Here is a 10,561-nt window from a genome sequence, read left to right on the forward strand (position 1 = left end):
GGCATAAGTGATTGTCCAGCTGGTTGTCCGGCTCTTGCCCAATATCTACAACTTCTTTCCCAAATGTGTTTATGTACCTCGGTTGTGCCTGAAAGTTTCTTGTGCGGAACAGTTACCACAATTTTGAAAAGAGGAAAAATTCCGACTGAGTGTGCATCTTACAGGCCAATAACGGTTTCCAGCAATATAAGTAAAATTTCAAGTATCTTCTCCTCCCTTCAGCTAACTCTTCCGCATACTTCGATGAAAACCAGATCGGGTTTTCAGCTGGGGTAGGTTGCCAGCAAGCACATCGAGTTTTGGCGAATGTTCTTACTGAGGCGACTAAAAATGGATTCGAGTTACATTTATGCGTCTGGGATCTCCCCAAGGCCTTTGATACCGTTACCCATTCCCAAGCTTTTTTTTCCCCTTTTAGTCACGGTATTAACATTTCGGCAATCTTTTTTCTTAGATATTGGTATTCAAATTCTTTTTTCCGGATTAAAACGGACATGAGTGTTTCCGAAAGCAAAATTCCAGTGCGGCGTGGGGTCCGGCAGGGTGCCGTCCTTTCTCCTTCTATTTGAAATCTTGTATATCATCTGTTCTTTCTTCTATCCCATCCACTTGCATTCTTAATTCCGTTAACATCTCTTATCCTGCTTATGCAGATGATAGCCTTTTGATCAGCAGGACTAGAAAGGGCTTTCCCTGTTATCAACGTTAGTAAAACACTAAAATCTATCCGAACGCTCGTCGTCGCTGATTGCAAGAAGAAAATTCAGTTAAATTTTATTCTAAAATTGTTGCAAATCGAGGTAGATACAATAGAAAGTCTCTTGCTATATTCGCTATATTCTCTTGCTTGCTATATAAAGTCTCTTTATATTCGGTTTTACACATCACTCGGTTTTGTTTTTTCCCGCTCTCTATTGTATCTGCCTCCATGGTATAGAACTCGGAATCTCATGTCTGTTTACGGTTTTCCGGATATTGGGTCAAAACTTACGGAACTTGCCGGCAAACTACCCCAGTCTTCATATAAGTATCTGCCAGCCAACAGTGACCTTCTTCGTTTGCTGTAGTTTCTGTTCTTTTTTTTTGAAGTGTTTTTTTCTTTTTCGTGTTTTGTATCTTGAATGTTTTTCTTTCTTTGGTTAATCTCCTCTTGTGAAGTTTTTAATTTTTATGTATGTACTGTATTATCTACTTTTTTCATTATACTCCACAATTATCATTTTTGTACATGATGAGGGTTAACAATAAATTATTATTATTAGTGATGACAGTAGTCAAATATGACTCTGAAGCACGGGCGCTCCGAAAAGCGGATAAGATTTGCTAGATGTTTTCCAGATGATTGTCTAGTCTAGATTGTTCTTTTGGGTACCCGGCTGACTGACCGTATTTCAAACGGTAAGCTGTACGAAAAATGTGGTTCAATACCGCTTTCTAGGGCTACAATGAAAGAAAGGTTGAGATGGCTAGGGCCCGTTGTGCGGATGAAGGATGACAGATTACCGAAGATTGTTCTTTCCGGATAACCGTCTAGGGCTAAACGGAAAGCAGGTCGTCCTTGTCTGGGTTAGGAGGATGTCATAAAGAAAGCTTTAAAGAAAATGGGAACTTCCTGGTAGGGTGTAAAGAAGGAGGCTTTTAATAGATTGGGATGGAGGAAGAGCATGTGTAGCTTGGTTGGCCTCAGGCGGCATGGTGCTGCGGTGAGTTGTTAGTAATAGTAGCAGTGGTTAGATTTCTATTCATTAATTATTATTTGAATTTATTTCTACTCGTTTTTAGTTTAATTAAATAAAAAAACAAATTTTTTCAACTGAAAGTAAGGAGCAATATTAAAATCTAAAATGAACAGAAATTAACACAAATATGAGAGGGTTCTCCCCCTCGTCAATACCTCGCTCTTTACGCTAAAGTTCGAATTCTGTTCCAATTCTTTAAGAATGACCCCTGAATCACAAAGACCGTTTAATTAGAATAAACAGATCTTCTGAAAGTACTAAAACAACTTTAGCGTAAAGAGCGAGGTATTGACGAGGGGGAGAACCCCTTCATATACGTAATAATTTCTGTTCGTTTTAAGTTTTAATGCTGCTCCTTATTTTCAGTTGAAAAAACTTGTTTTTTTATTTAATTTCTGATCGTTTCTTAAATAATGCCGGAAAATCCGGCACCTTCCCCCATGAAAAATTTCTCCTTGGAAAGATCATCCCACGTAACCCACTCCGCCCGACCCCCCACCAGAAAAAGATCCCACCTGAAAAAGTTTGTATACTTCCCAATAACCAATACTATATGTAAACACTGGGCAAAGTTCATAACTTTCAACCCTTCTCCCGGAGACTCTGGGGGATTAAGTCATCCTCAAAGACATAGTTATTAGATCTTACGACTATGCTTAACAAAATTTCTATCTAAAAATTTTTATCAGGTGACTTGGGGAAAAAATGATCGTGTGAAGGAGCCTAGTTGCCCTCCAATTTTTTGGTCACTTAAAAACGGCAATAGGAATTTTAGTTTCCTTTCGAATGAGCCCTCACACAATATTCTAGGACCACTGGGTCGATACGAGCACCCCTGGGGAGAAAAACAAACTAATACACACGCACATGTGATATTTCTTCTGGCAAAAAATACAAATTTCCACATTTTTGTTGATGTGAGCTTGAAACCTCTACAGTAGGGTTCTCTGATACGCTGAATCTGATGGTGTGATTTTCATTAAGATGCTATGACTTTTTGGGATGTTTCCCCTTTATTTTGAAAATAAGGCACATTTTCTCAGGTTCGTAACTTTTGATGGGTAAGACTAAACTCGATGAAACTTATTTATTTGAAATCAGTATAACAATCCGATTCTTTTGATGTATCTATTGATATACTAGTTTCGTTTTTTAGAGTTTCGGTTACTATTGAGCCGGGTCACTCCTTACTTACAGTTCGTTACCACGAACTGTTTGATATAGACTTTTATTTTTCTTTGAAAAACTGCATTTCTGGAAAAAATTCTATTGAATGGTTTTTCTGCTCGGGATTTTAGGAATCGAGATTTTGGCTTGCCTTTTATATTTTGCGACAAATTCTAATGGTAATTTTACTACAGACCTTTGGTTGAATGGATAGGTGGAATATTATTCAACAAATAGTGAAAAATTGGCATAATTTTTTACCTTCTGTAGGGCTAGAGCCATCCTGACTCATTTTCTGTCACAACCTTGAATATAGATAAACATTGATCGACGATGTTATTATAAGAGTCTGATTGGATTATATTTTGGTTAACTACTTGTTTGTTTACATAAAACGTATTTTGAGCTCATTTATCAAAAGGGTTATAGATTGTTGTTAAGAAAAAAATAAAAATAAAAAATAAACAATACCCTTAGCCGTTCCTGAGATATTGCAAACGCGTCCTTTAGACAACTTGGATGTGCGTAGTGTCTTTTGATTTAGTTCAATATCCCCACCTACTGGCACTGAAAATTTCAATGTATCACCCTTAGCCCTTCCTGAGACATTTCTGATACGCTCTTTTGACGACCTGTATCCACATACTTTCTTTTGATTCAGTTCAATATCCTCCTCAACATGCCTTTAAAGTTTCATTGGAATACCCTTAGCCGTCCCAGAGATTTTGTTAAAAAAAATAAAATAGAAATATGAGGTCAAGAATCAATTCAACCATATTTGTTTCCAGTTGGGGTTTCCTTGGTTCTCGCTGCCAAAAATGTTACGCAGATCAACGTAGAATAAAGAATATTTCACATTAAGAATCAATACAACCAATTTTTTTTCAAACATTTGTCATCCTTGATAAGCTTTCCTTGGCCCCCTAAGTCAATCTAATTGATCCTCCGTCCAATATTCCGTCAAAGTATCACCTTGGCCCTATAAACCATAAATGTGTACCCTTAGTTGTACCTGAGACATTACTGACACGTTCTTGTGACAACCTGGATGTAAATACTGTCTTTCAATTTAGTTCAACATCCCCTGGAAGTTCCAACTTAATATCATAGTCTTACCTAAGATATTGCAGATACACCCTTTTGACATCATGGATGCACACAGTGTGTTTCTATTCAGATTAACACCCTCCTCCCTCAACATCCCTGAACATTTTAACTTAACGCCCTTAGCCGTTCGTGAGATATCGCAAATAAGCCGTTCTAACAACCGGGATGTACATTGTGTCTCTTGATTTATTTTAACATCCCCTTCGACATTCACTGAAAGTTTCAACTTAATTTCACAGAATAACCTTATTGACAACCTGGATGCCCGCAGTGTATTTAGTTCAACATTCCCCTCGACATTCCGTGTAAGTTTCACCTTAATCACCTCAGCCATCCTTGAGATACTGCGCACATGCCCTTTTGACACCCTGGATACATATAATGGCTTTGGAAATCCTCCTCAACATTCCTTGAGAATTTCATTTAATACCCTAGCTGTTTCAGAGCATTGCAGATACGTCCCTTAGACAACCTGGACGCGCATAGTTTCTATAGATTAATTTACACATCCCTCTGATTATGCCCTGAAAATGTCAACTTCTTAGTCTTAGCCGTTCCCGATATATTGCAGATACGCCCTTTTGACGACCTGAATGCACCTAGTATCGTTAGATTTAGTTAAACACCCCTGAAAGTTTATATTTGTACCCTTAGCTGTTCCTCAGATATTGCAGGTACGCCGTTTTGACCACCTGAATGGATGCACATTGTGCTTCTGATTTAGTCCAACATCCCCCGAAAGTTTAAACTTAATTCCATTAGCCGTTCCTGACCTTGTATCGTTTGATTCAGTTCAACACCCCATGAATGTTTTATATTTATACCCTTAGCTGTTCCTCAGATATTGCAGGTACACCTTTTTGACCACCTGAATGGATGCACATTGTACTTCTGATTTAGTCCAACTTCCCCCGAAAGTTTCAGAATAATTCTATTAGCCGTTCCTTACCTAGTATCGTTTGATTTAGTTCAACACCCCCTGAAAGTTTTATATTTATACCCTTATCTGTTCCTCAGATATTGCAGGTACGCCTTTTTGACCACCTGAATGGATGCGAATAGTACTTCTGATTTAGTCCAACATCCCCCGAAAGCTTCAACTTAATTCCATTAGCCGTTCCTGAGATATTGCATATACACATTTCAACAACCTGGATAACCATAGTGTTTTTTATGTAGTTCTCAACATGCCCTTAAAGTTTTAACTTAATACCCTTAGCCATTCCTAAGATGTTGTCATACACACCCTTTTGAAGCATAGACATATAGTGTCTTTTGATTTATTTCAACAACCCCCTCAATTTGCCTTGGATGTTTTAAGTTAATCCCCTTAGCCGAGATAATGAGATTTTGGAGATACACCCTTTTAATAGCCTGGATACATATAGTTTCTTTTGATTCAGTTCAACATGCCCTGAAAGTTAATATCCTTAGCTGTTTCTGGGATATTGCAGATACGTCCTTTTGACCAACCTGATGCATATATTTTCTTTTTATTTAGTTCAACAAACCCTTCAACGTGCATTGAAAATTTCAAGTCAATACTCTTAGCCCAATCTGAGATATTGCAGACCCGCTCTTTTGACAACCTGGATGCATACAGAGTCTTTTGGTCAATTTTACCATCCCACTCAGCTTTCCCTGAAAGATTTAACTAAGTCTCCTTAGCCTCTCCTGCCATATTCCAGATACGTTCTTTTGACAATCTTGATGCACATAGCATTTAGTCAGCGTTCCCTTAGCTTAATCCCCTTAGCCATTCCTGAGATACTGCAGATACAGCCTTTTGATAGACTGCATTCACAAATTGTCTTTTGACTTAGTTCAACATACCCTAAAATTTTCAGGTTAATACCCTTAGCCATTCCTGAAAAATTAAAGATGCACCCTTTTGACAGCATGAAATTCACATAGTGTCTGTTGGTCTATTTCAACAACAACCCCCCCCCCCAACACCCCCTGAACATTTTAACTTAATACCCTTATCTGTTCGTGAGATATTGCAAATACGCCTTTCTAACAACCGGGATGTACATTGCGTCTCATGATTTGCTTTAACATTCGTTTCAACATTCAATGAAAGTGTCAACTTTTTTACAAAATAACCTTTTTGACAACCTGGATGCACGCAGTGTATTTAGTTTAACAACCCCTTTCGACATTCTCTGTAAGTTTCAACTTATTGCCCCCAGCCTTCTTTGAGATTTTGCGGATATGCTCTTTTGACACCCTGGATGCATATAATGCCTTTGGATTTAGTTCAACATCCTCCTCAACATTCCTTGAGAGTTTCAACTTGATACCCTAGCCGTTTCAGAGCATTAAAAATACGCCCCTTAGACAACCTGGATGTGCATTCTCTCTTTAGATTTAATTACACATTCCTCCGAGTATGCCCTGAAAGTTTCAACATGTTATCCTTAGGCGTTCCTAAGATATTGCAGGTACGTTTTTTTGACCACTTGAATGGATGCACATTGTTCTTTTGATTTAGCTCAACATCCCCCCAAACATGCCCCAAAAGTTTCAAGTTAATGCCCTTAACCGTTCCTGAGATATTGCATATACACATTTCAACAACCTGGATACTCATAGTGTCTTTTAATGTGATTCTCAACATGCCCTTAAACTTTTAACGTAACACACTTAGCCATTCCTAAGATGTTACAGACAAGGCCGTATCCAGGGGGGGAGGTTTAGGGGTTTGACCCCCCCCCCCGAAATGTTTGTTTGACTCGTAAAAACGTAATAAAAATGGATATAAACAAATTTTGTAAGCGTTTTTTGAGGTTTTTTTTGTGTAACCTCCCCCCGAAAAAATAATCCTGGGTACGGCCTTGGTTGAAGATACACCCATTTGAAGAATAGACACATAGTGCCTTTTGATTTATTTCAACGGCCCCCGCAACTAGCCCTGGATGTTTCAAGTTAATACCCTTACCCGGTCCTGTGATTTTGCAGATATGTCCTTTTAACAGCATGGATACACACAGTTTCTTTTGATTCATTTATAAAGGCCTTGAAGGAAGAGTTAGCTGAAGGGAGGAGAAGATACTCGAAATTTTACTTATATTGCAGGAAACCGTTATTGGCCTGTAAGATGCACACTCAGTCGGAATTTTTCCTCTTTTCAAAATTGTGGTAACTGTTCCGCACAAGAAACTTTCAGGCACAACCGAGGTACATAAACACATTTGGGAAAGAAGTTGTAGATATTGGGCAAGAGCCGGACAACCAGCTGGACAATCACTTATGCCATCGCCCAAGGCCGTATCCAGGGGGGGGGGTTACCCGGTTTGAACCCCCCCCCCCCCGAAATTTTTGACCGACTCGAAAATAAGTGGAAAATTAGTAAAACCTAGGTAAAAATCAGTAAAATTAGTCGAAAACTGAGTCAAAAATTAGTAAACCCCCCCCCAAAAAAAAGTCAAAAATTAGTAACCCCCCCCCCTGAACAAAAATCCTGGATTCGGCCCTGCCATCGCCATCAGTAGAACTTGACTTGAGTTTGTTTATAGCTAGTACCACCGAAGATAAATGAACTGGGAGGATCTGGTTCAGGCGGATTGAGGTAGGAAGCGCAGAATTAAGAAGCTCCATAAATCTAGCATGAACGAGATGGTTTACGGTGTTAAACATTTGATCATAATATTTGCACCAAGCAGCAGGGCTAATTGGGGTAGTCGTTGAAAAAGAATCATCAAATTTGTTTGAATTTACGATCTTTTTCCAATCTAAATTACTTGTCGGGACCTTAAAATTTTTAGATATTGCAGATTGTAAATACTTTTTATGCTCTAGTTTAGTTGTCTGTTTAAAATTAATTACTACGCCGTTAAGTGGCCGTCCGCAAGAAACCCATATACGCTGCCGAAATTTGCCTTTATTTTTCACTGTTTGTAGACCAGAGTCCCACGACCATTAAGGCTTCCGTGTATTAAATTTTACACGTTCCTCGGGAATGGCCACTCTTTCGGCTTCCTTCATACATGATATAATATCAAAATAATATTTGTTAAGAAAAATTCTTATCATTTACAAATTTAGATCCAACCTGAAGTAGCTAAAAAGGAACTTTAAGAGTAGACAAAAGAGCTGTAAGAGTAGAAATGTAGATCGCCCAATTAGCCTTATTCCAATTTCGCCTAGTAAACCATCTACGATTGGGGTGCTACCATTTCGAATAACCGTCACAAGTACTAAATATCATTTCGTCGACAAAGAAAATCCGTCAGAACCACTAACCACCAGAACGTCGATAGTCATAACATCGACACATCAGTTCATCGACAGTCACAATCGCTACCCGTCAAAACGTCGACAGTCATAACATCGACACGTCATAGCATCTAAAAAATTTAGATGTTTTGACGTATCGATGTTATGACTGTCGACGTTCTGACGGTTAGTGGTTCTGACGGATTTTCGTTATGAAAAAATTACCTCGCTCAGGTTAGGTTTTAATATATTAGGTTTTTTATATATTAGGTTTGTAATGATTAGGTTAGGTTAGGTTTCATAACATCCAAAAATTTTAGGATGTTATGACGTGTCGATGTTATGACTGTCGACGTTCTGACGGGTAGCGATTTTGACTGTCGATGAACTGACGTGTCGATGTTATGACTGTCATAGTTGTGACGGTTAGTGGTTCTGACGGATTTGTGTCGATGTTATGACGGATTTTGTAGACGAAATGACGTTAGTGCTCGTGATGGTTAGATGTTATGACGCCTTCCCCTACGATTCACGCGTGAAATATCTGGTGACCGAGAGATATCAAACAAAAAGGAAATTGTTAGGTGGTCTATATCACTTTCTGTTTCGTGAACAAAAACAATCAAAACCGATAAATTTGGAGAACAAAGAACGTGATGTATATTAGTATGGCTCCCAGAATGATGGATATATGGAAATGAATGATTCTTATCCAGTAGCTTAAGACTGGAAAACCATATCCGATCGGAGCTTTGAATTTAACAAATCAGCTTTAAAATCCACAGCAACAACAAACTGGTAACCAAAAGATGATGCAGATTCTGCCACTTTTTTCAAAACACTACAAGTCTTGGCAAACATATACAGTGACTGAACAGATTTACGATCACAAGGAAAATATACATTAATAAATACCAAATCGGCAATCCGCACGGTCGAGATGTTTTCTTCACTGTGGAACAGCACTGGCATCGCGGATGAAAAAGAACTACGTTTTAAAATACAGGCCAGGCCTCCAGAAGGTCTACCAAACGTAGACCGTGTAGTATTCACAAACGCAACGTGATTCCCACTCCGTTTCAGCAGATTGGTATTAGCTGATGATAAAAGATGTTATTGAACACAAACAATATTGTGTTTGTACAAAAGTTTGTCAATGATGAGCTCTTTCCTACGCGCTCCGTTTATATTGCACGAAATAACCGAGAACTTTTGCAACATCATTTTTTTACACCGGCCGCAATACGAGACTTGAGCACTGAACACAATAGACTATACAAAGTGTGTGACCCGCCGCAGTTCACACAATTAGGGCTGTTAGTACAGGGTGCATCTTTCAAAGCAGAGTGATTGCCAGCACAGCGCGTACATTCTTCCACTTGACTGTTGCATTCATTTAGAGCGTGATCAGGAGAACTGCACTTAAAGCAATAACGCGGTGCACTTATAAAGTCATAAACGCTGAAAATCATTTTTTATCGCGTCACTTTTACCAAACGAGTCCGAAAAGACTAGCTTGATAGTTTGGGACGACCCAAATCGACTTGCGTCCTCGACTCCTGGGTGCATTTTGAATTCACTGGCACTAAATGACAGCGGGATTCCTTTTCCTATTCCAAGGTACCGCTTCTGCAAAATCTTCGTGCCAGCACCCGAAACAAGAGACTTCATAGAAATAAGAGGCTACAGATTTCTCAATATTCATAAAAAGTTTATCTCTCAACGGCCGAACACTAGTAATCGAATCATGACCATTTAGTTGGTCGATAAAGTCCTTACGGCTTGTCGGATCACTAATAGACGGTGGCAATTTAGAGACAACAGTAGTAGAGTGGCTACCGGCTGGTTTCGAGGGACTGGATCCAGACTGTGGTAGTGACGGGAAATGGTTGGAATATCCCTCGGACTGGTTGGAAATTTTTCTTTAACTGGACATGCACCTCATTCACTCTAAAAAAGGAGCAGAATAAGCTGTGGCTGGTATCGATGGCACTTCATTGGGGCCTAGAATAACAAATCCTGGGATGTCGAAATCGTCTGTATCGCCCTTCTTGATAAAGTCCAGAATATCACCTAAATAGCTCAGTGATGCTTTCGATCCAGTTCGCTTCTGGATATAGCTTGGACTCAAGCCATTTCTTCGCCTTCACAATATCATCAACGTCAAAAAACTTCGCACGAAAATTCTTTATCATCTCATAATCAATTCCTTTCTCAACGTTTTGCTAAGCAAAATTCAGCACTGGACAATAATGCAAATCTTCTTAATCCCCTCCGTGCATGATAAACAGCTATAGCGCGCTCACAATACGTCCTGTTCGTTCAAATGC

General features: G+C 39.0%; 1 pseudogene; it reads left to right on the forward strand.

The window, feature by feature from the left end:
* LOC148951876 (uncharacterized) overlaps positions 1 to 8,735 on the forward strand; it is a 23,169-nt pseudogene extending 14,434 nt beyond the window's left edge.
* Positions 8,736 to 10,561: the final 1,826 nt, after the last annotated feature.

The sequence above is a fragment of the Artemia sp. Qi Xiang Cuo genome, chromosome 5 (genome assembly GCF_049724085.1).
Source record: "Artemia sp. Qi Xiang Cuo chromosome 5, ASM4972408v1, whole genome shotgun sequence".
In the NCBI taxonomy this organism is placed as follows: Eukaryota; Metazoa; Arthropoda; class Branchiopoda; order Anostraca; family Artemiidae; genus Artemia; species Artemia sp. Qi Xiang Cuo.